The 27526-nt window shown below is 38.6% G+C and overlaps 5 pseudogenes; 2 read left to right on the top strand and 3 right to left on the bottom strand.

Moving 5' to 3' along the window:
* The first annotated feature begins 14185 nt into the window (after nucleotides 1–14185).
* LOC146927698 (5S ribosomal RNA) lies at nucleotides 14186–14304 on the top strand (annotated as a pseudogene).
* Nucleotides 14305–14387: 83 nt separating this feature from the next.
* LOC146927699 (5S ribosomal RNA) lies at nucleotides 14388–14506 on the top strand (annotated as a pseudogene).
* A 157-nt stretch (nucleotides 14507–14663) lies between these two features.
* Nucleotides 14664–14774, bottom strand: LOC146927700 (5S ribosomal RNA; annotated as a pseudogene).
* An 88-nt stretch (nucleotides 14775–14862) lies between these two features.
* LOC146927701 (5S ribosomal RNA) lies at nucleotides 14863–14981 on the bottom strand (annotated as a pseudogene).
* A 218-nt stretch (nucleotides 14982–15199) lies between these two features.
* On the bottom strand, nucleotides 15200–15318 carry LOC146927702 (5S ribosomal RNA; annotated as a pseudogene).
* Nucleotides 15319–27526: the final 12208 nt, after the last annotated feature.

The raw sequence follows: 27526 nt of genomic DNA on the forward strand, positions 1-27526 counted from the left end.
GTAAATGTATCTCTCAGTTGTTGTTCATGATCATAGATTCGAACATAACTTTTTCATATCATGCATATCTTTTCAAAAACACTATTTTTAAGTTTTTGGTCAAGCTCAAGCATGACTCTGTTGGAACAAAATGTGTTTAACAATGAACCTCAAAGAGTTTTGATGATAACAAGGTATTAAAAATTGTAAATTGGACTAGCTAATATTTGTTCAAGTGTACAGGACCACAGTTAAAAAGTTACATCATTAATTGGTTCTGAATGAGCAAATAAAGAGCAAAAGAAAATGAAGCTTAGACGATTCTGAAGGCAATACGCTCCTGAAAGTGGAAAGCGCTCCTGAAGTCAAGCTGCTCCTGAAGATAGTAAAAGCGCTCCTGAAGAAATAGTGCTCCTGAAGAATAGTGCTCCTGAAGACAAGAGGTCCAGAAGCCACATTATCAGAAGCTGCATCATCAGAAGCTGCATCATCAGAAGCTGCCTCATCAGAAGTCATTTAACCAGAAGCTGAAGATCAACTGGATTTGCAAAAGATTCAAAGATTGAAGAATCTACATTGCAAAAGCTGTCTATTGGATTCGAAAACATAGCAGAAAATTAGTGGAACATTGCAACGGTCATTTCAAAGGTGTTTGAAGGCATGTGCTTGCAATTTGGACGAAAGCGTTGACATTGTACTATTGTACGAACTATACAACCACCTTCTCCACTACTCTGTTTTGTGTCCACGCTACAAGACAAGAAAACAACTCCAGAATACGGCTTCGCCTGCATAGATGTTCCTTTGGATAAGGAATGGATTTCAAATTGGTTCATCATAGGACAACAACCAAATCAGGCAAAAGATCATTGGTGAAAGATCAAGCTTCAAACAACGACTCTTTGGTGTGCTGGCAATTTCACAACGTCTCTTTCACACCTCTATATAAAGGAGTGAAGACTTAGAGTTTTGGTAATGCAAGAACGCTAATGCTGAACGACAGACTCTCAATATTTTTACAAGTGCCAAACCTCTGCTGAAATTGTTCTGCATTCACTTAGAATTTCTGTGTCTCAAAGTCATATCTTAGAAATTCTTGAGTCCATTGAGTCTGTATCTGATTTGTATTGTGAGCACCTCTGATTGTATATCAAGTGTTCAACCTTAAACAATTTTCTGTGTAATTTTGTTTAGTTAGGAAGTCTCTTGCAGTTGTGCTTGAGCAGGAAGTCTCTTGATTGTGTTCTTGAGCAAAGGAAGTCTCTAGCTTGTGTGCTTGAGCAAAGGAAGTCTCTTGCTTGTGTGCTTGAGCAATTGTAATAAGATATTACTCTTAGTGAAATCTCCTTGGAAGTGCAAGGGGGACTGGACTACTTCCGGATTGTGGAAGGAACCAGTATAATTGCTTTGTGTCGTTCTTCTTCTCTCTCTCTGTTTTATTCCGCTGCATTTAGATTCTGATTATCACTTCAGAAGCTGTCTCACTTAGCTTCTGACCAGTGTGTTCAGTTTTTAGGAGAAACGAAGAATTTTCCAAAACACAATTCAACCCCCCCTTCTTGTGTTTTTCTCACCTTCAATTGGTATCTAGAGCCTTGGTCTGTTGTGAAACACTTAACCGTGCAACAGTCAAAGATCTGAGAAAAACATGTGTACTCCTCCTCCTACTGGTTCTGGTGATACTAGCTATAAAAATGTCTCACATGATTATAGTGATAGTAAGAAATCCAGTGTTGGGAAGATTCCAAAATTCAATGGAGATGCTGAAGAATTCTCTTGGTGGAAGACCAACTTTTACAGTTACATCATGAGCCTAGATGAAGAATTATGGGATATTCTGGAAGATGGTGTTGGTGATTTAGTCCTTGATGAAGATGGAGCGGCTGTGGATAGAAAGAAACATACTCCAGAACTGGGGAAACTCTACAAGAAACATCATATTATCAGAGGAGCCCTTGTCACTGCCATACCCAAAGCAGAATACATGAAGATGAGTGACAAATCCACTGCTAAAGCTATGTTTGCTTCTCTTTGTTCAAACTATGAAGGGAGCAAGAAGGTCAAAGAAGCAAAGGCTCTCCTGCTTGTACATCAGTATGTGTTATTCAAGATGAAGGATGATGAAACTATTGAGGAGATGTACTCAAGGTTTCAAACTTTAGTTTCTGGGCTACAGATTCTAAAGAAGAGCTATGTTGCTTCTGATCATGTAAGCAAGATACTCAGAAGCTTACCTGCCAGATGGAGACCAAAGGTGACTGCCATTGAGGAAGCTAAAGATTTAAACACTTTAAGTGTCGAAGATCTTGTTAGTTCTCTTAAAGTTCATGAGTTAAGTCTTAATGAACATGAGTCTACTAAGAAGAGTAAATCAATAGCTCTTCCATCCAAAGGCAAGTCATCAAAAGCTCTCAAAGTGGTTGAATCTGAAGAGGAAGAACTAGATTCTGAACCAGATCCTTCTGAAATGGCCATGCTCTCAAACAGACTTCAGTATCTGGCCAAGAAGAACAGAAAGTTTCTCGCCAGAAGGGGTAACTCCAGAAGCTCAAGGAAAGAAGATCAGAAGGGATGCTTCAACTGTAAGAAGCCTGGACACTTCATTGCTGAATGCCCTGATCTTCAAAGAGAAAAGTCAAAGGACAAGTCAAAGAGGTCTACATTCAAACCAAGCAAATTCAAGAACCAGATTAAGCAGAGTTTAATGGCAACCTGGGATGATTTGGGAAGTGAATCTGGATCTGATAAAGAGGAAGCTGATGAAGATGCAAAGGTAGCTGTTGGGTTGGTAGCAACAGCAACTTCAGAAGCTGGATCAGATTCAGACTCAGAAGATGAAAACGAGGTATATTCCAAAATTCCCAGAGATGAACTTGTTGAGTCACTTAAAGAACTTCTTACACATTTTGAAGTAAGAACCAATGAGTTGAAGGATTTAAAAGAAAAATATGCTGATTTGGTACAACAGCAAAAATCAACTCTATTGGATCTAAAAGCTTCTGAACAAGGACTTAGGGGCTTTGACTTCATGTGTAAAACATATGAAGATCAGCTCAGGTTCTTATGTCAGAAGCTACAAGAAAAGTGTAATGAAAAACCTTTAAGTAACCATGATATTGCTCTTGAAGATTTTATTATATCTGGCATTGACAGAAGCAGAGTAGCTTCTATGATTTATAGCATTTACAAGAACAATGGCAGAGGAATTGGTTTTCCAGAAGTGAAACTTGAGAAAACCAATCTAAAATCTTGTTGTGAATGCATCAATGAAGGACTGAAAACCTTCTTTGTACCAGAAGGGGCTGAGTTGGAAACTGTTGTTCAATCAGAACCTGAAGCTTCTAGTTCTAAGGCTAAGATTACTTCAAAGCAAAAGAACTCTAAGTCAAAGGCTATGATCAAATCTGATTCCAAGACTTCAAAGGTTAGGATCCTGAAAAGATCAGAACCTATTCCTTAGAGTCTGGTGAAACCAAAATCTGAGGCTCTGAAGTCTAAGTTTCAGAAGAAGACAGTTACTGCTTCTGAAGTACCAAAACCTAAGGTGATGGTTAATCAGAAGCAACCCAACTCACAACACAAGGTACAAGAAGTGAAGAGTAAAGCCTTAAGTACTAACCTTCCAGGACCCATAGGACAATGGGTACCTAAATCTAAAAATGTCAATGATGCAGGTATGTCTAAGAGCAGTGCCAAAACAAAGATCATGGTACCTAGACAGCGGTTGCTCAAGACACATGACAGGAGACAAGTCCATGTTCCTCAGCCTAACAATGAAAGAGGGAGGAAATGTGAAGTTTGGAGGCAACCAGTCAGGCAAGATCATAGGTACAGGAACTATTGGTAATTCCTCTACCTCAATTAATAATGTATGGTTGGTAGATGGTCTTGAACATAACCTTTTGAGCATTAGTCAATTTTGTGATAATGGTTATGATGTGCTTTTTGAAAAACCCAACTGTACAGTAATCAACAAGGAAGACAAATCCATTGTGTTCAAGGGAAAGAGAGTTGACAATGTCTATAAAATCAATTTTTCTGAAGTGGCTGATCAGAAGGTGATTTGCCTACTATCAGTGAATGATAAGAAATGGATGTGGCACAGAAGGTTGGGACATGCTAACTGGAGGTTAATCTCTAAGCTTAGTAAGTTACAACTTGTGAAAGGGCTACCAGACATTGACTATCATTCAGATGCACTCTGTGGTGCATGTCAGAGAGGGAAAATTGTGAAATCATCTTTTAAAACCAAAGACATTGTTTCAACCTCAAGACCTTTAGAATTACTCCATATTGATTTATTTGGACCAGTGAGTACTGCATCCTTATATGGAAGTAAATATGGATTAGTCATTGTTGATGATTACAACAGATGGACTTGGGTGAAATTCCTGAAAAGTAAGGATTATGCATATGAGGTATTCAGTGACTTCTGCACACAAATTCAAACTGAAAAAGAGTCAAAGATTTTGAAAATCAGAAGTGATCATGGTGGAGAATTTGAAAATGAGCCATTTGAAGCTTTTTGTGAAAAACATGGAATCATCCATGAATTCTCTTCTCCTAGAACTCCACAACAAAATGGGGTTGTAGAGAGAAAGAATAGAACTTTACAAGAAATGGCCAGAACCCTGATCCATGAAAACAATTTGGCTAAACATTTTTGGGCAGAAGCAGTGAATACAGCATGTTATGTTCAAAACAAGATTTATATTAGACCTATTTTGGAGAAAACAGCATATGAACTCTTTAAAGGAAGAAAACCCAATATCTCTTACTTTCATCAATTTGGATGTACATGTTACATTCTGAACAACAAGCTCTACCTAAAGAAATTTGATGCCAAGGCCCAAAGAGGAATCTTTTTAGGTTACTCTGAAAGGTCAAAGGCATACAGAGTGTATAATTCAGAAACACTCTATGTTGAAGAATCTATGCACGTTAAATTTGATGACAAGGAGCTTGAAGATAAAACTTCAAAGCAAGATGAAAGTTTTGCAGAGATACAGGTTCCTGAAGTTACTCCAGAACCTGATCAGATAGCTGAATCTGAAGATAGTCCAGAAGTTGAACCCACATCAGAAGCGCAAGATGAAACTGCTTCTGATGAAGCACAAGATGGCTCACATCAAGAAGATCCTCACAGAAACACATTCAAACACAAGTCTTCATATCCTGAGGAGCTAATCATTGGAAACAAAGATAGTCCAAGAAGAACAAGATCATACTTCAGACAAGAAGAATCAATGATTGGACTGATCTCAATGATTGAACCTACAAAAATTGAAGAAGCACTTTCAGATGATGGATGGATCTTAGCTATGCAAGATGAGTTGAATCAATTTCAAAGAAATGATGTGTGGGATCTGGTACCCAAACCTCAGCACTAGAACATTATTAGAACAAAATGGGTATTCAGAAACAAGCTGAATGAGCAAGGTGAAGTAACAAGAAACAAAGCCAGGCTTGTTGCACAAGGGTATAGTCAACAAGAAGGCATTGATTACACTGAAACATTTGCTCCAGTTGCAAGATTGGAAGCAATCAGGTTACTTCTTTCCTATGCAGTTAATCATGGCATAATATTATATCAAATGGATGTCAAGAGTGCATTTCTAAATGGTGTCATAGAAGAAGAAGTGTATGTCAAGCAACCTCCTGGATTTGAGGATATTAAATATCCTGACCATGTTTTTAAACTGAAGAAATCACTATATGGCTTGAAACAAGCTCCCAGAGCTTGGTATGATAGACTAAGTAATTTCTTAATCAAGAATGATTTTAAAAGAGGACAGGTTGATACAACACTCTTCAGAAGGACCCTTGGGAAAGATATTCTTGTTGTGCAAATATATGTTGATGATATAATATTTGGTTCTACTAATGCATCTCTTTGCAAGGAATTTTCTGAGCTAATGCAGGATGAATTTGAAATGAGCATGATGGGAGAGCTGAAGTTCTTCCTGGGCATTCAAATCAATCAATGCAAAGATGGAGTCTATGTTCATCAATCAAAGTATACAAAGGATCTTCTGAAGAAGTTCAAGCTTGAAGATTGTAAAGTGATGAACACTCCAATGCACCCTACGTGCAACTTAAGCAAAGAAGTTGAAGGAGCTAAAGTTGACCAGAAGCTGTATAGAGGTATGATTGGTTCTTTGTTATACCTCACTGCATCTAGGCCAGATATTTTATTCAGTGTATGCTTGTGTGCAAGATTCCAATCAGATCCTAGAGAATCTCATATGACTGCTGTCAAGAGAATCTTCAGGTATTTGAAAGGAACAACTAATCTTGGAATCCTTTATAAGAAATCCTTAGATTATAAGCTAATTGGATTCTGTGATGCTGATTATGCTGGTGATAGGATTGAAAGAAAGTCAACCAGTGGCAATTGTCAATTTCTGGGTGATAATCTTATATCCTGGGCTAGCAAAAGACAAACAACTATTGCTATGTCTACAGCAGAAGCAGAATACATTTCAGCTGCAAGTTGTTGTACACAACTACTTTGGATGAAACATCAGTTGGAAGACTATCAGATAATTGCTAACAGTATTCCCATTTATTGTGATAATACTGCTGCTATTTGTTTGTCTAAAAATCCAATTTTGCATTCAAGAGCTAAGCACATTGAAATCAAACACCATTTTATCAGAGATTATGTTCAAAAAGGAATTTTAGATATACAATTCATTGATACTGAAAATCAATGGGCTGATATATTTACTAAGCCTTTAACTGTTGAAAGATTTGATTTAAAAGAAAAATTTGAACATGCACTTTGTATCTGATTAAATGCTTGCTTGCTCCTGAATAGGATTTTAGGTTCTGAAGTTAGTTCAGAAGCAGTAGTCCATCAGAAGCTCTTTATTGAGGTTCTGAGGAAAACTCGCTTCTGATAATGATGACGTCAGCATCTGAAGTCCAGAAGCTGGATTTGTTGCTTCTGAATAGTTGAATTAGGGGAAACGTTGGGAGTTACTTTTTAAAAGTAACTTCTGGCCCACTAACTTGGTAGTTACTCTGTGAACTTCTGACGTGGCCTGTATGTGTTGGTGTATAACTAAAAGGGCAATGATGATTTAATAGCTTTGAAAGTACTTTTCACGCGCCCCCAATTTTTCATTAATGTTATGTTTGTTTGTCTCTTTTGAATTGCAATCGTTTTTACTTTTAACACTTTGTCAATTCACACACTACTCACTCACAACAAACACTTTTGCTCTCAAACCTCTTGCGAAGTAAGCGCAAAAACCTTAGAACCCTAAATTCTCTAAATCTTCTTCAATCATCATCAAATGGCATCATCAAGCTCAAAAGTTTCAGAATCTACTTCAAGCAAGCAAGGCGCATCAGGATCTGGGTCAGTCTACAAAGAAAAGACTATGGATATTCCATGGAAATCCTTAATCGTCCAAGTAGAATCGCCAGTGGACTTCGCTTCACTTAAGAAGTACGAAGTGGACATGGAAGGTTATGTAGAAACTGAGAAGCTGTCCAGATACTTCAAGATGCTAAATGGGCCAACTTATGTGAACTTGGTCAAAGATTTCTGGTTAAGAGCTGAAATCGTCAATGGAAAGCCTGTGAAGGTAGCAGGGAAACAAGCTGGGTCGAAGAAGAAAAAGATGGAGATAGAGTTGAATCCCACTTCCTTCAGTAGCCTTGAGATAAGGTCTGAAGTGATGGGTATTCCTGTAACCATCACAGAGGAGATAATTGCTAAAGCATGCAAAGTGGATGCAGAAGGAAGATTCCAAGAAATAGTAAAGACGGAAGATATCCTTCTGCAAAGCTACTGCAACTTGCTTCTGGGTGGGAATCCAAAAGCCAAGACATCAGAAATGAAGATTCACCACAGAATGTTGGTGAAGTTCTGCACTGATTGTTTCTTTCAGAGAGGTGGAGGATCTGATCAACCAAATTTCCAACAGAAGCTAGCTATTTACTTCATGGCAACTCAGAACAAGATCAACTTCCCAAGATATGTCTTGGATCATCTCTGTTGGGCAATTAATGAAGGCACTATCAAAGGAAGAAAACAAGTACCCTATGGAAGATTATTGTCTGAAATCTTCCACCAAGGAGGAGTACTGAAGGTTCTGAAGAAATCAAGGGATGCATCTGACAAATGCTTCAAGGCCTCTACTGCTGAGAAGACTATAAGTAGCAGGACCTTGCATTCCATGCATTATTTTAAGACAGCCCCTAAAGATGAAAAATGGTTGGAAATGACTACAGCTGAATCTGAGATTATCAGGGATTTTCCTTCCATATTTAAGAAGAGCAATCCTGAGATTTTAGCTAAATCTGTAGTTGAGTATGTCTTGGAGGAAGATGCAAGCTCTCAGGAGGTAACTACTCCTATTAAGACCAAAGGGAAGAAAGTTAAAGGAGTTACTGCGTCAGAAGCCACTGATAATAAGCCCAAGCAAAAGAAGGATGCTAAGAGAAAGAGAGGGAAAGCTGAAACAGTTTACTACAAGGAAAAACTGGATGAAGCTTTGGATGAGATAGAGGAAGAAGAGGCAGAGCCTAAGCTAAAAAGAAAGAAGGCTCCACTTGACAAGAAAAGCTCCATGGTTCAAGTGACTCCAGCTATGAAGAGAATGGCTAAGGAACATTCTGATGACTTTTTAGCAAATAGGCGAGAAGTGAAAGCCATGAAAGAACTTGAAAGAGAAGAGGAAGGAGAAAGGATGCTAATCGTGGATGAAGCTGATGCTGAAAATGTAGAGCAAGTTCATAATCTTCGAACTTTAGAAGCAGTAGATAACTCAGCAATGTTATCTAAGGTACCTCAAGTTTCTCACACATCTTGTACCACATCCTCTATTCCTTCTGAAGACACTTCTTTTTTAGACCACCTAGAAAGTCATTATCTAGGTGAACTACCCCAATCTAGCTTTAACTCAACCTCAGAAAAAGCCTCTGAGACAACTCCAGAAGCAGCTGCTTCTGATAAAGTTGTTTCAGAAGACCCCCCACAACAAAAACCTTCACCAGAAAAAGTATTTTCACCCTCTACAACTTCATCACCCCTAACTGTTCCTGAACCATCTGTTCCTGAACAAGTCACTCCTCAAAAGACTGTTCCTGAACATACTGTTCCTGAACAACCAGTTACTAAACCCACTCCTGAACCTGAATCCATACCAGAACCTGCATCTGAAACTGTCGCTCCTGAACACATTGTTTCTGAGCCAACTCATGCTTCCATATCTTCTTCATCAGTACAAGTCATCAAGATCACCCACCATACTGGTGTATGTGATATGGACACAAACTCTGAGGATGATCAAGATGATCATGCCTCTGATATGGTAGTTGACCCCACTCCTGACCAACCATCAACTAGCCAATCCTTAACTACAAATGACCAATCATCATCAAACCTACCCATTGTACACTTAGCCCCTCCAAAACCCTCTAAACAACCTTCACCTCCCACCATTTTCCTGGATTCTCAAGTACTACAAGATGTGTGGGAAGATATTGCTTCTGAAGTTCTCAGACTGATAGCAGGTAGAAATGACTTGGGTCATACAATAAGCTATCAGAAGCAATGGAAGAGGATAAAAGAAAGGGTCGTCAACCTGATTTCAGCTTTGCATGATTCCTGCATTGAGGCTCAAAAGCAAGCCAAGCAGAAGCTGGAAGATTGGTTGAATGGAATAGAAGAGAATACTGGAGATGTTGAAGTTCTTGGTACTTGGGTGAAGAATCCACTCAGTATCAGAGGCAGAGAACCTGATGAATTCCTGCCTAAGGAGCTGCATCTGATTATTCCTTCTGAGATCCTGGAGAAGAATGATGCACCTAACCTGGCTCTAGCTCAGGAGAACGAGAAGCTCAAAGAAGAAAATGAAAGGCTTGAAACAGAGCTACTAGAGCAGAAGCTGAAGATATCAAAATTGGAAACTGATATGCAAGAAGCCAAGATCAGAGAAGACAACTACAAAAAGGAGATGGACAAGAAGTATGCTGATGTTCAAGAGCTTCTGAAGAAGATCTTAGAGAAATAAGCCAAACCCATAGTCGCATTTTTTTTAGCTTATTTTTTCTCTGTCTTTTTAAGCTTTTGATATTCTTGGTTCATCTTTGCTTCTGATTCAGTTCTTTTCGCTTATGATATTATAAGCTTCTGAATTCTTCTTGCTTCTGAATATCATTAACTGTTTATATCATGTGTGTTGTTATTTGCTTTGATAATAATGCTTGCTATGACCTGTTTATTTAGTTTTTGAAGATGGTTAAATTTGCTTTAAAATTATTTGAATTATGCTCTGAACCTTTAATCTTATGTTTTTCTCATCTCTTCTTTTTGTTTATGTCTTTTTGCTAATGACAAAAGGGGGAGTATATGTGATAGTATTTAAAGGCTCTGAGCCCTATTAATTAATATTTGAAAATTTTGAAAATTTCTATCCTTTTTTGTTTTTAACCTTAAAACGGTGTATCAAAAAGGGGGAGTATCAAATTTCAAATAAAAGTTAATTGAACCATTCTTCTTATCTATAAGTCAATTCTTTTAATTTTTTTTAAGCTCTGATATTATTGTGCGAAAAATGAATTTAATTAACCTGGATAGAACATAGGGGGAGCTTACAAACCTCACCTTAAAGACTATCAGACTCAGGGGGAGTTAGAGCTTACAAACCTCAGACTCTGAGCTTACAAACCTCAGAAACCCCAAAGTCAACTCGTTAATTAGATTAACAACAATTGACAAATTTTAAATACTATTGTTTGTCATCATCAAAAAGGGGGAGATTGTTGGAACAAAATGTGTTTAACAATGAACCTCAAAGAGTTTTGATGATAACAAGGTATTAAAAATTGTAAATTGGACTAGCTAATATTTGTTCAAGTGTACAGGACCACAGTTAAAAAGTTACATCATTAATTGGTTCTGAATGAGCAAATAAAGAGCAAAAGAAAATGAAGCTTAGACGATTCTGAAGGCAATACGCTCCTGAAAGTGGAAAGCGCTCCTGAAGTCAAGCTGCTCCTGAAGATAGTAAAAGCGCTCCTGAAGAAATAGTGCTCCTGAAGAATAGTGCTCCTGAAGACAAGAGGTCCAGAAGCCACATTATCAGAAGCTGCATCATCAGAAGCTGCCTCATCAGAAGTCATTTCACCAGAAGCTGAAGATCAACTGGATTTGCAAAAGATTCAAAGATTGAAGAATCTACATTGCAAAAGCTGTCTATTGGATTCGAAAACATAGCAGAAAATTAGTGGAACATTGCAACGGTCATTTCAAAGGTGTTTGAAGGCATGTGCTTGCAATTTGGAAGAAAGCGTTGACATTGTACTATTGTACGAACTATACAACCACCTTCTCCACTACTCTGTTTTGTGTCCACGCTACAAGACAAGAAAACAACTCCAGAATACGGCTTCGCCTGCATAGATGTTCCTTTGGATAAGGAATGGATTTCAAATTGGTTCTTCATAGGACAACAACCAAATCAGGCAAAAGATCATTGGTGAAAGATCAAGCTTCAAACAACGACTCTTTGGTGTGCTGGCAATTTCACAACGTCTCTTTCACACCTCTATATAAAGGAGTGAAGACTTAGAGTTTTGGTAATGCAAGAACGCTAATGCTGAACGACAGACTCTCAATATTTTTACAAGTGCCAAACCTCTGCTGAAATTGTTCTGCATTCACTTAGAATTTCTGTGTCTCAAAGTCATATCTTAGAAATTCTTGAGTCCATTGAGTCTGTATCTGATTTGTATTGTGAGCACCTCTGATTGTATATCAAGTGTTCAACCTTAAACAATTTTCTGTGTAATTTTGTTTAGTTAGGAAGTCTCTTGCAGTTGTGCTTGAGCAGGAAGTCTCTTGATTGTGTTCTTGAGCAAAGGAAGTCTCTAGCTTGTGTGCTTGAGCAAAGGAAGTCTCTTGCTTGTGTGCTTGAGCAATTGTAATAAGATATTACTCTTAGTGAAATCTCCTTGGAAGTGCAAGGGGGACTGGACTACTTCCGGATTGTGGAAGGAACCAGTATAATTGCTTTGTGTCGTTCTTCTTCTCTCTCTCTCTGTTTTATTCCGCTGCATTTAGATTCTGATTATCACTTCAGAAGCTGTCTCACTTAGCTTCTGACCAGTGTGTTCACTTTTTAGGAGAAACGAAGAATTTTCCAAAACACAATTCAACCCCCCCTTCTTGTGTTTTTCTCACCTTCAGACTCGTATTGGGAAAAACTCAAGTCCCACATCGGATAGATAAGACTCTTGATAAGAATTTATATAGTGGAGGCAATCCTCACCGTAAAAGCCGGTTTTATAAGAATGAGTTAGGCCTTGATATTCGTAACATGGTATCAGAGCTTGTCAAATTCAAGGGCCGCCTAAACCTATTCATGCACCAAACCCAAAGAGTGCTGGGCGTGAGGGGGGTGTATTGGAAAAAACCCCAAGTCCCACATACCAAGCCCAAAGAGTGCTGGGCGTGAGGGGGGGTGTATTGGAAAAAACCCCAAGTCCCACATCGGATAGATAAGACTCTTGATAATAGTTTATATAGTGGAGGCAATCCTCACCTTAAAAGTGATAAAAGTTTATATAGTGGAGGCAATCCTCACCTTAAAAGCCGGTTTATTAAGGATGAGTTAGGCCTTGATATTCGTAACAACTCGAGTCATGCTATAATTTTTCACCACCAAGCCCAAAGAGTGCTGGGCTTGAGGGGGGGTGTATTGGAAAAAACGCCAAGTCCCACATACCAAGCCCAAAGAGTGCTGGGCGTGAGGGGGGTGTATTGGAAAAAACCCCAAGTCCCATATCGGATAGATAAGACTCTTGATAAGAGTTTATATATTGGAGGCAACCCTCACTTTAAAAGCCGGTTTATTAAGGATGAGTTAGGCCTTGATATTCGTAACAACTCGAGTCATGCTATAATTTTTCACGCACCAAGCCCAAAGATCAAGAGCCGCCTAAACCTATTCATGCACCAAGCCCAAAGAGTGCTGGGCGTGAGGGGGGTGTATTGAAAAAAACCCCAAGTCCCACATACCAAGCGCAAAGAGTGCTGGGCGTGGGGGGTGTATTGGAAAAAACCCCAAGTCCCACATCGGATAGATAAGACTCTTGATAAGAGTTTATATAGTGGAGGCAATCCTCACCTTAAAAGCTGGTTTATTAAGGATGAGTTAGGCCTTGATATTCGTAACAACTCGAGGCATGCTATAATTTTTCACTCACCAAGCCCAAAGAGTGCAGGGCGTGAGGGGGGGTGTATTGGAAAAAACCCCAAGTCCCACATCGGATAGATAAGACTCTTGATAATTTTTCACGCACCAAGCCCAAAGAGTGCTGGGCGTGAGGGGGGTGTATTGGAAAAAACTCCAAGTCCCACATCGGATAGATAAGACTTTTGATAAGAGTTTATATAGTGGAGGCAATCCTCACCTTAAAAACATGGGTGACCTCCTGGGAAGTCCTTGTGTTGCACCTCTCCCACCCTTTTTTTTAATTTTAAGACTTCTATATATCTTTAATGTTTTGTTAATTGTCGTAATTTAATATTTTTTTGCAACGAACAAACACATATATACAATTAGAGCGTATTACTTTCAGGTGCGATCATACCAGCACTAATGCACCGGATCCCATCAGAACTCTGCAGTACCAAGCCCAAAGAGTGCTGGGCGTGAGGGGGGTGTATTCGAAAAAACTCCAAGTCCCACATCGAATAGATAAGACTTTTGATAAGAGTTTATATAGTGGAGGCAATCCTCACCTTAAAAACATGGGTGACCTCCTGGGAAGTCCTTGTGTTGCACCTCTCCCACCTTTTTTTTTAATTTTAAGACTTCTATATATCTTTAATTTTTTGTTAATTGTCGTAATTTAATATTTTTTTGCAACGAACAAACACATATATACAATTAGAGCGTATTACTTTCAGGTGCGATCATACCAACACTAATGCACCGGATCCCATCAGAACTCTGCAGTTAAGCGTGCTTGGGCGAGAGTAGTACTAGGATGGGTGACCTCTTGGGCGAGAGTAGTACTAGGATGGGTGACCTCCTGGGAAGTCCTTGTGTTGCACCTCTCCCACAGGTGACCTCCTAGGAAGTCCTTGTGTTGCACCTCTCCCACCCTTTTTTTTTTATTTTAAGACTTCTATATTTTTTTGCAACGAACAAACAAATATATACAATTAGAGCGTATTACTTTCAGGTGCGATCAAACCAGCACCAATGCGCTGGATCCCATCAAAACTCCGCAGTTAAGCGTGCTTGGGCGAGAGTAGTACTAGGATGGGTGACCTCCTGTGAAGTCCTTGTGTTGCACCTCTCCCACCCTTTTTTTTATTTTAAGACTTCTATATTTTTTTGCAACGAACAAACAAATATATACAATTAGAGCGTATTACTTTCAGGTGCGATCAAACCAGCACCAATGCGCTGGATCCCATCAAAACTCCGCAGTTAAGCGTGCTTGGGCGAGAGTAGTACTAGGATGGGTGACCTCCTGAGAAGTCCTTGTGTTGCCCCTCTCCCACCCTTTTTTTAATAGGATGGGTGACCTCCTGGGTATGATGGCACCTGAAAGTAATACGCTCTAATTGTATATATGTGTTTGTTCGTTGCAAAAAAATATAGAAGTCTTAAAATTAAAAAAAGGGTGGGAGAGGTGCAACACAAGGACTTCCTCAACACAAGGACTTCCCAGGAGGAGGTCACCCATCCTAGTACTACTCTCGCCCAAGCACGCTTAACTGCGGAGTTCTGATGGGATCCGGTGCATTAGTGCTGGTATGATTGCACCTGAAAGTAATACGCTCAAATTGTATATATGTGTTTGTTCGTTGCAAAAAAATATAGAAGTCTTAAAATTAAAAAAAGGGTGGGAGAGGTGCAACACAAGGACTTCCCAGGAGGTCACCCATCCTAGTACTACTCTCGCCCAAGCACGCTTAACTGCGGACTTGTGATGGGATCCAGTGCATTAGTGCTGGTATGATCGCACCTGAAAGTAATACGCTCTAATTGTATATATCTCGCCCAAGCACGCTTAACTGCGAAGTTCTGATGGGATCTGGTGCATTAGTGCTGGTATGATCGCACCTGAAAGTAATACGCTCTAATTATATATATGTGTTTGTTCGTTGCAAAAAAATATTAAATTATGACAATTAACAAAAAAATTAAAATTATATTTAAGTCTTAAAATTAAAAAAAGGGTGGGAGATGTGCAACACAAAGACTTCTCAGGAGGTCACCCATCCTAGTACTACTCGTGCCCAAGCACGATTAACCGCAGAGTTCTGATGGGATCTGGTGCATTAGTCCTGGTATGATCGCACCTGAAAGTAATACGCTCTAATTGTATATATGTGTTTGTTCATTGCAAAAAAATATTAAATTACGACGATTAACAAAAAATAAGAAAATGTATAGATGTCTTAAAATTAAATAAAGGGTGGGAGAGGTGCAACACAAGGACTTCCCAGGAGGTCACCCATCCTAGTACCACTCTCGCCCAAGTACGCTTAAGTATGGAGTTTTGATGGGATCCGGTGCATTAGTGCTGGTACGATACCACCTGAAAGTAGTACGCTCAAATTGTGTGTTGCAAGAAAATATTAAATTACGACAATTAACAAAAAATTAAAAATATATTGAAGTCTTAAAATTAAAAAAAAAGGTGGGAGAGGTGCAACACAAGGACTTCCCCGGAGGTCACCCATCCTAGTACTACTGTAATATCCCGCCTGTCAATACCGGAATTTTTATCAGACAATCGTGTCAGAGGATTAAAGCTCATGGAAAGTAAGTTAATGGAAAATATTTATCATGAGGTGTCAGCTTAATACGGATAAAGTATCAGTGTCAGATTTAGCATGCTTGAGGCAAGGGTATAATTGTAATTTCACAGAAAAGGATATTTATATGTTTTTGGGTGGAAAATATCTCATTTTCCCTTATCCTTTCTCTCTCTATGTTGGCAAAGAATTCTCTTCCTTCTTTCTTCTCTTCTCTCACGCCCCTTTCTCTCTTTCTTTCTCCAATCCTTCTCTAATTCTCCTTCCATGGCAAACATATTTTCTTGTTCCTTCATGATCCTCTAACTTATGGAAGCTTAGTCTTCTTTGATTCTTCATTGATTCCTTTCATGAAGAGATTCAAATCTAGGGTTTGGTCTTGATCAAGAAGCTAAGGCTTTAGATTGTTGTTTTGGGAGCTTATGTTGAACATGCTTCATGGGGTTGGTGAATCAAGCAAGAAACAACTATGAGCTTGGATGGAAGTTGGGTTTATTTTGGAATCAAGAGTTAGGGTTTGGAAGATGGTGAGTGAAGATGATGTTGAAGCTTGAACTTGTGCATGAAGTGGTTTCTTTATAGGCAAGAACCAAATAAAAAGAAGTAATATGAAGAATGGAATGTCATGAGCCAAGAATGCAAGAGAATCAAACTAGGGTTTTGATTGCTTGAGCTTAGGGCTTGAAGGATTATCAAGTTTATGTTAAGGTGAGTTCCATAGATAGTTTTCCCACCCTTTGGGATGATGATTATGTCTTGTATGAATAATATGAAAACTATGAAAATTCTAGGGTTTAGTTATGTGATTAGTTGCCCCTTTTCTTGCCATGCAAACTAAACATGTTAAAACTTGCCATATGAGTGTTTTACAAGTATTCTATGATCAAATATGTTCCAAAATAGTTAGAGACACTTGGTTTGAGGTTTTTGGGTCAAAAATACCATTTTTACAAGTTCTGGATTGTCACAACTCACCACAGCGAGCAATTACTCGCCACAGGGAGCAGAACGAAGCAGAACCAAGGTTCTGCTCGCCTCCAACTCGCCATGGCGAGCAGTTTCTCGCCTCCCCAGTAAAGTTATTCGCCATGGTGAGCAGACTGTGTGGTCACACATGGTTTGCTCGTTTCCGGCAGGTTTTGGCATTCTTCAAGCGGTTTTCTTTGTACAATCTTTTATAAACGTAAACCCCTCAAACCAAGGTCCTATATGATGATCTTTTAAAAGGGTTTTCTCAAGAATGAAGCAAGTATTTAATATGTTTAGTAATTGTTGAGAACTAGCATGTTAAGCAAGAATCCATAGAATGATAAGACGCGAAGTGTAATCTCTTCGCACATGAGCTAGAATGATATAGCAAGCATGATTAAGTATGTACAAGCATGAACAAGTATGAGTTTACCGCTAATCGGTTCGATCAAGGTTCCGAGGTAAACAAGCAAGCATGATTAGGTTTAACCTACATGAACGACAAGACCATGACTTATATAAAGTAGGTGGCATGTCTCTTGCTATCCACACCAGGGGGATACAAGGGGATCTCATTATGGGAACAGTTCAAGCTGCAAGGGACCCGCATGTCACTGAATAAACAAGATGTAGGTGTTCATGTCTCTTGTTATCCACGTCAGGGGGATACGGGATGTTCTCGACCCAAGGAGAACGATTCAAGCCGTAAGGGACCCGCACGACACCCAGGGATTCCGATGTACCCTTGCCAGGTTTCATCGGTGATGTATGGGATTGTTCTCGGGGTTACTCCAGCCGGGGCTTTCTGTAAAATGAATCAAGATAATGACTGTTTGTTCAACGCTAACATAATGAATGAACTTATGCACGACCATGTATGTTATGATTATGATTCCATGCACGACTATGTTTATGATCATCAATGTACTCATGTACAATTAAGTGAAGAACAAGAGCACGAGATGCTAATAGACAAGTACAAGTTATGATTAGAACAAGTAAAGAATATAATACCGACGACGATCTTAGTTTTCCCCTAATCGTCCGATTTAGAATCGTGCCATGACTATGTTATGCTTAGGCCTCGATACGTAGAGCATATGCGGTGTTAGATTCCCCTTGACCGCCATGACACGTATAGGAAGTGAAGCTTATAACAAGTTAAGATGAGCCTACGACGAATCTAGTATGCACGACCGTCTAAGAAGCATGACCACACACATATAATCAACCGTCAGGTTGTATTGTAGACACGTGGTGACCGTAGGTTTTTCCTGAGGTTACCTATAGCGTAGGATATAGGGGAACTCACTGAGACATTATCTCTCATCCCAATCCTTATTTGTTTCAGATAAACAGGTTGGACTTCAAGGTAGCAGCCGGATGGATATTTCAGCGAGAGCTCGTTCATACTCGCATCATGGTGATTACTTATTACATGGATGCATTTATCTTATCTTAGACAAGAATTGTTGGATTGATAATGTACGAACACGTCTTGTTGTATAATATATTCATTCGAAATTTTTATGTTGTAAAATTTTAATGTATCCAGTACTAAACTAACGCACATGCTAGACTTTCTAAATACGTCTAGTATGGATGTTACATTTGGTATCAGAGCAGGTCAATTCAGATCGTGCCATGGGTCATTAAGTTACAACTAAGGTAGTGGGACCATTAGGTTCCGGATAAATGTTCTAGTTGTTGTTGTTAGTTGAGCCTGATCAACTCAATTTAGCATTCGAAGATTAGAACGGATGCCTGAGAGCTGAATAGGACCCAGGTGGAACGAAGTATATGTTAAAGATACACTGTAAAGTGTGAACTCAGAAGTAAGAACTCGGAATGAGTATTAGTAAGAAGTTTGGTCGTGCTAGAAGGTGGCCGGTGAACTAAGTAGTAGAAGTGTGAATCTGCCGGGAATGTAAGGCAATGTTAAGAAGGGACGTTCTGACATCGTTGGGTAAGATGATAGTAATACTTTGTATACCCGTAAGTAAAGAGTTTGGAAATATCTTAGTATGATATAAAGCTATGATAAGAGTCGTTGTTGGAACGGGTTTATTGTATAGAAAGGGATTGTATTCTGGGAATTAAGTACAAGGCTACAAGATGGTAAGAAGTTGACGTATGTTGACGAAATTAGTAGGCTCTCAGGAATGACGTTATGTGGTTGAAGTTTTGGACTTGTATGTTCAGAGTGGACAAGGTCCTCGTGTTCGTGAAGTTACGTTAAGTGGCAACGTAATGAGATAGGCTACTAGTAGTGGAAGAAGTTAAGGATGTAAGTGAAAGTTTTATGTTATCAGGATTAAGGCAGTGACTTCCGACATGCCGAGAATTGTATCGAAATAGGTTGATGTTTACCATGCATATGTTATAGAATATTTTATGATGTGGAAAATGAATGATGTGCATTGGATTAATTGAGAAATAAGAATTTTCATGAAAAGAATGTTTTCCGGAAAAATTGGGTTGGAGAAGCTCACCAATAGCGAACCTGGGGCGAAATTTTCTGTTTTCCCGAAAACCATCAGTTCGTCTCTAGGGTTTGCAGTGATTATTGGGGAGTTGTCTTCAAAATAATCTTTTATGCGACGAAAACCTTTTATGATATCAAGTGACGAATGCATATCACATTCTAAAGTTTCCAAAGGAAGTCATAAATGTGAAGGCATGAAGTAAGAAGTTAAAGTGGTGCAAAGTTATATGAAATTGCAAGGTTCTCGGATTATGTAGAATTATGAGTATCTCTCGAACCTATGTTTTGCTTAATTGACTTGCTAAGGCTCGTTATGATGATAAATCATAAAGTTTACTTGAGTTTAGAAAGATATATGCATATGGGTGATTGAAGTTGACATTTTGAAATTCCAAAGAAATTTTGTAGGTATGGGCTCGTTACGATTCGCGTAGAGTGGACTAAACTCATTAGAACCCCGATTTGATGGCACATGTGTGTTGTCAACTCGTTCTATGATTTTAGAGTAACGACTGGGGCCTAGATTCAGTATATATACATATATATTTTTAGTGGAAAAATCATCAACTTCCATGACCCGTCTGCTAACTTACGAAATTTTCTTAGAAAGAAAAATTAATGAGCAAGCATAGAAATGGTTAAGCAAAACCTAGTATACGAGAATGCGAAGGTACAAGGTTAAATGTTTAAGAAAGGTATGTCCAAGTGCAAGAAGAGTCTTTTACAAGAATTCGAGATTGCTCGGAAACAAAGTTTAAGTATGATATGTATACCTCAACAGGTAAACCTAACCAGCAAGAACGTAAGGTCTATCACCAAGTAAAGTGATATGAGTATATGATAAGTTATCGTGAGTTTTAATCTTACAAGTGGTGGTAAGGGTAAGATTGTGACGTTGGTTGCAACATGGAAGATTTGGAGAATAGTTCAAGAAGATAGTAAACAAGTACTAAACAAGAATGTGAAGTTTCACTCATCTCAACGGATTAGAGTATTGGTTTAAGCCAACCGGTGGGAATCAGAGTAGCGCCATGGAAGTTAATCGGTAATCATGGAGCATGGAATTTTGGTATGTATGAATCTTCGTGAAGAATGTTCGGTTGGTAACACGAATTTAACAAGAAGCATCATAAGACATGATAAAGGACAAAAAAAGGGTGTAATTTTAGTTTTGTATTTTTTGTGAATGTTGGATAAAATATGATAATAAAAATTGAATAATGGTGGAAATAGACAGAAATGGTAACCAAACAAACTCCCAATCCAAGGAAGATATTTAATTTGGTAGAGGATCGCCACAAGAAACGTGGTTTCTTGATAAGATCAATGCATGGTTCAATCCAGAACCAAAAAGAAGAAAAGCTTCCAACCTCACATAAAGTGACTTTTTTTAATCAAAATTCTCTATCCTTTTCATTATTTTCGCCCCCTTTATATAGGAAATAGGCTTGGATGCTGAAAAGCTTACAATCATAGCATAATTAGTGTTATAACTCCTAGGTGGCTAGTTATTACAAAAAAGGTTACAATTTAATTGGATCTTTAAAGTTGGTGGCTGATCAATGCATGAGGAGGTTACATATTCATTTTGACATTGATTTGTGAAGGCTTATTATTTCTACACGTTACAATTCCACATACACCACCTTTAATTCTTCAGCTTACATACTTTAACCACGTCGTCAACTTACAGCTCATTCTATACCATGAAATGTAGAGAATTTCGTAAGCTTTCCAACGAGTTAAAGATCACCTCAAACGGACATCCAGAGCTCCAGATATAGCCAAAACCAGACAGACATATCATGACCTACGAAAATAAAACTTTGAACCCAAAATTAATTTGGTTCTTTTATTCCACAATGACTTTATTATTCTTGTCACGAGAGAGAATTTTAGGATCACATCAAGACAAGCAAGGAGTTCTCGACAGAATAAGTAAGTATTGATGCTCATACAGTCAGTGATGGATAAGGTAAAAGTATAAAGGATGTATCATCATTAGGTGAGATGTGAAAGACTAGAGTCACTACCTAAGAATTAATCAGGTTACTTCAATTGGCAATATTGAATACAAGTAAGATTCAGAAGGCTTCCTCTTGTGACTCAAAGTAACGATCGAAGTATCAAGTATGATGACCGGTATTCGGAAAAGGTGGTAACACTCAAGCAATGTCCGAGCAAGATATTTTGAAGATGCAAGTTTAGTGTTCCTAGTGAAGAGGAACAAGTTAACGTCAAGTGGGTCAAGGATCTTCTATGGTTTATGCTATGCATTAATGTGTGTCTGAAGTATGTATATCAGTTAGAAGGGAAGAATCCACCTTCGAAGTTAAGCATGTTATCACGAAGGAGACGCAACTCATGAGTTTTGTACAATGAGATTTATACCAACGTATGCAACACTTGTTGAGTAGAAATGATACTTGGTAAGATATGTTAAGCCATGGTTTTGTAACTTTTAATGCTAAAATTGGTATTAAGGAACTTGGGAACGATTCTTATTTTAAAACATGAAATTTTACATTATCGAAACTAAAGAGGTACGTCGTAAGTAAGTAAACTCACTTAAGACGTAAGAATTTCAGAACCGACTCGTTATAAACGAGTTTGAGGCGAGTTGAAAAATCTTTTTTGAAATATAAAGACTCGTCCTGTGGTTTTGTAGTACCAATATAGATTCAGTTTTGAAATGATAATTCTTTTAAGTTATGTATCTTGATAGAAGATTGGCAAGTGTACCAATAACTCTCGAAGTAGTAAAAATATCGATCCCACAAGGACTGTTTTAATCTCAATAATTCAATTGCGTTATAGAAATAGGATGTATAAAAGTTATTTTTGATTTGCCACCAGGCAGAAGATTTGGTTTGATTTTATGAAATCAAATAACAGAAAATAAAGATTGGTTAAGAAAATATGGAGAGAGATGAGATTAGGTCCGTCGAATCCTCTATGTTCCCCTAATTGGTTATTGCACCTATTATTACTAATGATTCTCTAGTTTCACGATAGTTAACAAATTAGCCCTAATCAATCCCTTGAGTTAGGACCCTCTTCTTAAACTACAGCCCCTAATTCCTTAGGTGGTCTAATAATCTTTGAAGGTTTAACGAACGTTAACCTAATATCACTAACAAACGATTATCCATTCCTAGACTAACCATGTTTATTAGAACAATTCAATTAGGTCTAAGTTGAAAGCTATGGTCAGTAGTCACTCGATCTCACTAAATCATGTTTATATTTGATCAGGATACAAAAAGCATTAAGAATAATTGAATTGAATAAAAACTAGAAATTCATTAATAACGAATAGAGTTTCACAGCAACATGGAACAATTAGGGTTACATAGATTCATCTCTGACCTAATCTCTGAGAGATTTAGCTACTCATAATCGAGTTTACAAATAGCATAATCAATGAAATAATTAAAACATACATGAACTGAGTAAAGGATGATGAAATCGCCCTTCCAGCAGTCTTCAGGTCTCAAAATCGCACTTTTGTTCTCCAAAATCTTAACCCTTGTTTCTTAGACTGACTTCTGTTTATATAGGAAATATTTCCTGAAGCTTCAATTGTGCCACGTTGCCTTCCAATCGCGTCACGATGACTTGAAAACCTCGAGTCCATCTGGATCCTTCTTCTTAATCATGTCACGCCAGATACCAACGCGTCACGATTTGACTAGCTTGAAAATCATGTCTCTCTGTTCCTCCAAATCGCGTCACGCTATGAACAAACGATCCGCGATTGTAAGCCTTTGATACTTTGATGTTTTCTTGCTGTTGTAACACTCTTGGACCCTTATAGTTGCTTGAGAATTCTATAAAATTGTCAAATAAGTCCTAAAAATTACGCAATGACAGCATGTCATCACAACCCCAAACTTAAACCATTCCTTGTCCTCAAGGAATTCATTTACACATTGACAGACGACAGTAAAATAACAATAACCTGATCAAATAATACTTCCAAAAGTTCAACACCTTACTAGCTAAAGATGAGCTAGTTTGACTTGTTCGCATCTACCAATTCACAACTCCACGCAACAAATTGAATAGGGTTCACAGTCGACATGCAATCTACATATTACCATACGCTTGAAAAGTTTCTAAACGTCAATCAAAATCAATGTCAATGTACACTTTGAGGTCTTTAAGGGTTATAACGGGGCTTAGGTGAAGGTGGGATAATATTTGGATAAGTAGGCTACACAAAATTTGAGTTAGGCATTCCTATGGAAGTTAAAGCACAAAATTCAATCCTTCATTCATTCACCTTATGGAACAACAATTAATACAAAGGTACTAGAGAATATTCATAACAGTTGGGACAATCGAGTTTGAAGTTACTCGGATTTTCAATGTTTTGTCCCTTTTTTCATCATTCATTTTCATTTTTCATTCCTTTTTTTTTTTATACACCATTTTTGTGTGTATTTTTCATGATAAAGTTCATTCTTTTGTTCTATTATTCTCTAGTATCCCCACCCCAAACTTAATTGGTTGCAAATTCCAATAGCAACCCCAAACTTAATCTTTAGCAACATTCTACAATGCCTAACTCAGAAAAACATTATGGGACAAGTCCTAAGGCTTCAAAAGGCTCACATGACCAAGCACTTTTGCCTCAATGTGCTAATGACAAAGACCAATCAACAGTAGAGAAAAATTGCAAGTTCTAGAAATGTAGTTGCATGGAATAATCTAATATAAGTAAATTGAAAAATAAAATTTGGCATTGAACCTTATGGCTGAGATTTCTGGGAGTTGTGACTACCTATCTTGAACTGCCGTACACTTCGCCTTTGAAATACCAAGTCACTCCTCCTTTAGAACTTTTAGAATATCACTTGATCAAACAATTGTTACTAAACTGTAAAGAGTCAACTAGCAAACAAATTCGTTAATAATAAACAAGTGCAGATTTATTACAAATCGGGGAATAATAAGTTCAACGGACTTTGACAATACAAGGAAAATAAAAACAGTACGAAACAAAAACAAAGTACTAAAAGAAAAGTACAACAAAAACATAAAAGCAAGTCATGCTGAACCCTCAGTGGTCCAGTCCCGTATCCAAATCCTCATCAGCTACACCACCTCCAGCAGTCGGTAACCCATCAAAGAAGTCATCAGCTACTCTCTTCTCTCCCGCCTCGAAATCATCAGTGATTTCCTTCTTCATAAAAGCAGCAAATTGCTCTTGGTGAGCAAAATAAGCATCCATCCGCTCACGGGATTTGTCAAACCTCTCGTAAGAGCCAGTGATGGGCCTCCTATGCATCTCGGCCTCTGCAGCAAACTCAGCAGAAAACCTAGGACGGTTTACCTACATCTGATCAAAAGTCTCATTCATCCAATTCGCCGAAGTAAACATGTACTCCAGAAGCATAGGGTGGACCGGAGGATAAGAACTGTGCTGGCTACCCTCTCCTTGCTCCATCTGAGCAGGCTGCTGCTGTTGTGGTGCTTCAGGTGCGCCTCCTCTCTCTCTCATAAAAGCCTCGTACTTCTTATAGAAACCATCCATTGTAGTGTCGGTGATAGGCTGAACAGTCGAAGTATGTAGGTCACCATCATACTCCTCCACAAGTTGTTTCTCACAAAGCCAATTTATAATACTCCCATGTCCAACAACCGCTCTTTTCTGCGTGACCAACTCATGAATATTGTTAGCAATCAATCTACCAATATCAATCTCCTTCTCATCTAGAATCACAGCCACAGTAAAAACCCGCTTGAGAGGAATCTCCGAGTTGCATGATGTACTCTCAAGGGTTTGAATAACAAAAGATCACCAAGCTTTTGGGATAGGCAGAAAATCGGAATAAGTAAGCATCATAGCCCTCTTCCATCTCGCTCCTGGCCTACACATCTTCACCAACAATTCTTCCCACGCATCATCAGTCATATTTGCAGCTTCCCTCCTCAACCTCTGCACTTCACACTCTTCCGGTGGTGTCAACCCCAACAAGGAATTAATAGCATCAGGGCTATAGTCAATAATCTTGCCCCTAACATAAGCTTGATACACTGTGGGCGAGAACCGAGCATTCGCAAAGAACTCCATGATCACTAATTTGTTGTTGAGACCTTTCATCATACCATTCAACTCCTCCCATCCCCTTTGTCTAATCATTGTGTCAAACATTGGATATTTGGTGAGCTTTCTGACTTCAAACTTTTGCTCACCCACAACTTCATAACTTTTGATCTCATCAAACCTTTCCTTTGCTTCTTCGGAAATGAATGGGTTAATGTCGGATGGATGGATAGGGTCGTTTTGTTTGCGTTTGGGTTGGTTTTGGCTTGAGGTGGCTGTTTGTTTGGTAGTTTTCTTGGGTTTGTTTTGATTTTTGGGTGCCATGATTGAAGGTTTGATGAAGATGAAAGATTGTATGAAGGTGTGATGAAAAGGGTAATGGAATATGATGGTGTAGGTTGATGATTTTCGAATGAATTTGGTGTTGGGATAGTTTTAGAAGATGAAATAGTGATGAGAATGGTTGGATTTTCGTGTTAGAAGGTTGAAGAAGGTTGGAGAAAAGTTTGGGCAGAGTAACACTAGGGAAAAATGGCTTGGGAAAGTTTGAGAAATGGTCTGGTTTTTATAGGCAAATGTGAAATCGCGTCGCGTTTGGGTTGTGGCGTGACGCGATTGCAATAGTAACGGTCAAAAATTTAAATAACTGCATCGATTTACTTGTAACGGTTGAAAGATTTGCATTAACTGCTTCAATCGTGACGCGTTGGAATAGAGCGTGGCGCGATTTGGAGCAACAGGGAGTTACTCAAAAATTTTGAATGATATCGCGTCACGATATAGACAGGCGTGGCGCGATTGAAGCAGTCAAGTCCAGGTTACATTTGACCTTAAAATCGCGACGCATTAAAGAAGAGCGTGACGCGATTTTAATGGCTGAGTGAAAAATTTTCCTGGACATGAGTTTTTGAAAAAGAGTTGATGAGGAGAATATTGTGACACAACATCAGTATTGCATCACAATTTTCTTGGCAGGCTAATATATGTAATTTTTTAGAGAAAAACAATCCTGCCAGCTTTATGTTTTGTTGTTTGAAAAGTAAAAGGAAAATAAAAGAAATACTACCTGAAAATAAATTCAGTGGGTTGCCTCCCACCCAGCGTTTCTTTACCGTCACTAGCTTGACTGATGACGACTCCTAAAGATCATTTGATATCTCTCCCTCTTTGTTTGGTAGTCCACCTTCAAAGTACAATCTCATCTTTTGTTCGTTACCTTTGGAAGTTCCTTGTGCACCAAATTTCCTTAGCTCCACAGCTTTATCAGAAGGTTTGTTCCTTACCACCCCTTTGTCATAGTACCTCCTAGTTCTTTCTATTGTATAAGAGAAGATCGAAAGCATACACCATTGAAAGGTAGCCGGCCCATTACGCATCCCAAAGGGAATCCTCTTATAAGCAAATATACCACATGGATCAGTGAGAGTAGTCTTTTTTTCATTATTCCAAGTTTCCAATCCCTCATACTTATTGTCAAGGATGTCTCCAGATGATTGTTGTTGCATTTGTTTTGTGCTTGCTTCAAGCTCATTACCACACTCTTTCACCTCAACATCTTCAAACACTTCTTTACTCTCTATAGATTTAACAATTGCTCTTTCCATTGGTTGAATGGGTAGAGGCTCACGGGAGTTATCTTCAACTATTCCTTCAACAACGTCAATCCGGTAACACTTTGGGTTCTCATCTTGGTGCTTCATTGCCTCAAAGATATTAAACACTACCTGCTCCTTATGGAACCTCAACATTAACTCTCCCCTCTCAACATCAATCAAAGAACGACCTGTTGCAAGGAAGGGTCTTCCTAGAATGAGTGGCATTTCTTCATCTTCAGCCATATCTAAGATCACAAAATCTGCCTGAAATACCAAATCATTAACTTTGACTAGCACATCTTCAAGCACACCGAAAGGATAAGAGATTGACCGATCAGCTAAAGTAATGGTCATTCTTCTTGGTTTTGGCTCCCCACACTTAAGCTTCTTCATCATTGAAAGAGGCATCAAGTTGATACTTGCTCCCAAATCACATAAAGCTCTACCAATGTGTACCGGTCCAATGGAACAAGGGATAGTAAAAGCACCAGGATCCTTCAGCTTAGGTGGCAGCTTCTTTTGGAGAATAGCACTACAATTCTCTGAAAGTGCTATGTTCTCATCATCCTTAGGCTTCCTTCTTTTAGTCAACAAGTCCTTCATGAATTTGGCGTACAAAGGCATTTGATCAAGAGCTTCACTGAAAGGAA

This window comes from Medicago sativa, chromosome 4 (genome assembly GCF_051527215.1).
Source record: "Medicago sativa cultivar Bolivia chromosome 4, Bolivia_mono, whole genome shotgun sequence".
In the NCBI taxonomy this organism is placed as follows: domain Eukaryota; kingdom Viridiplantae; phylum Streptophyta; class Magnoliopsida; order Fabales; family Fabaceae; genus Medicago; species Medicago sativa.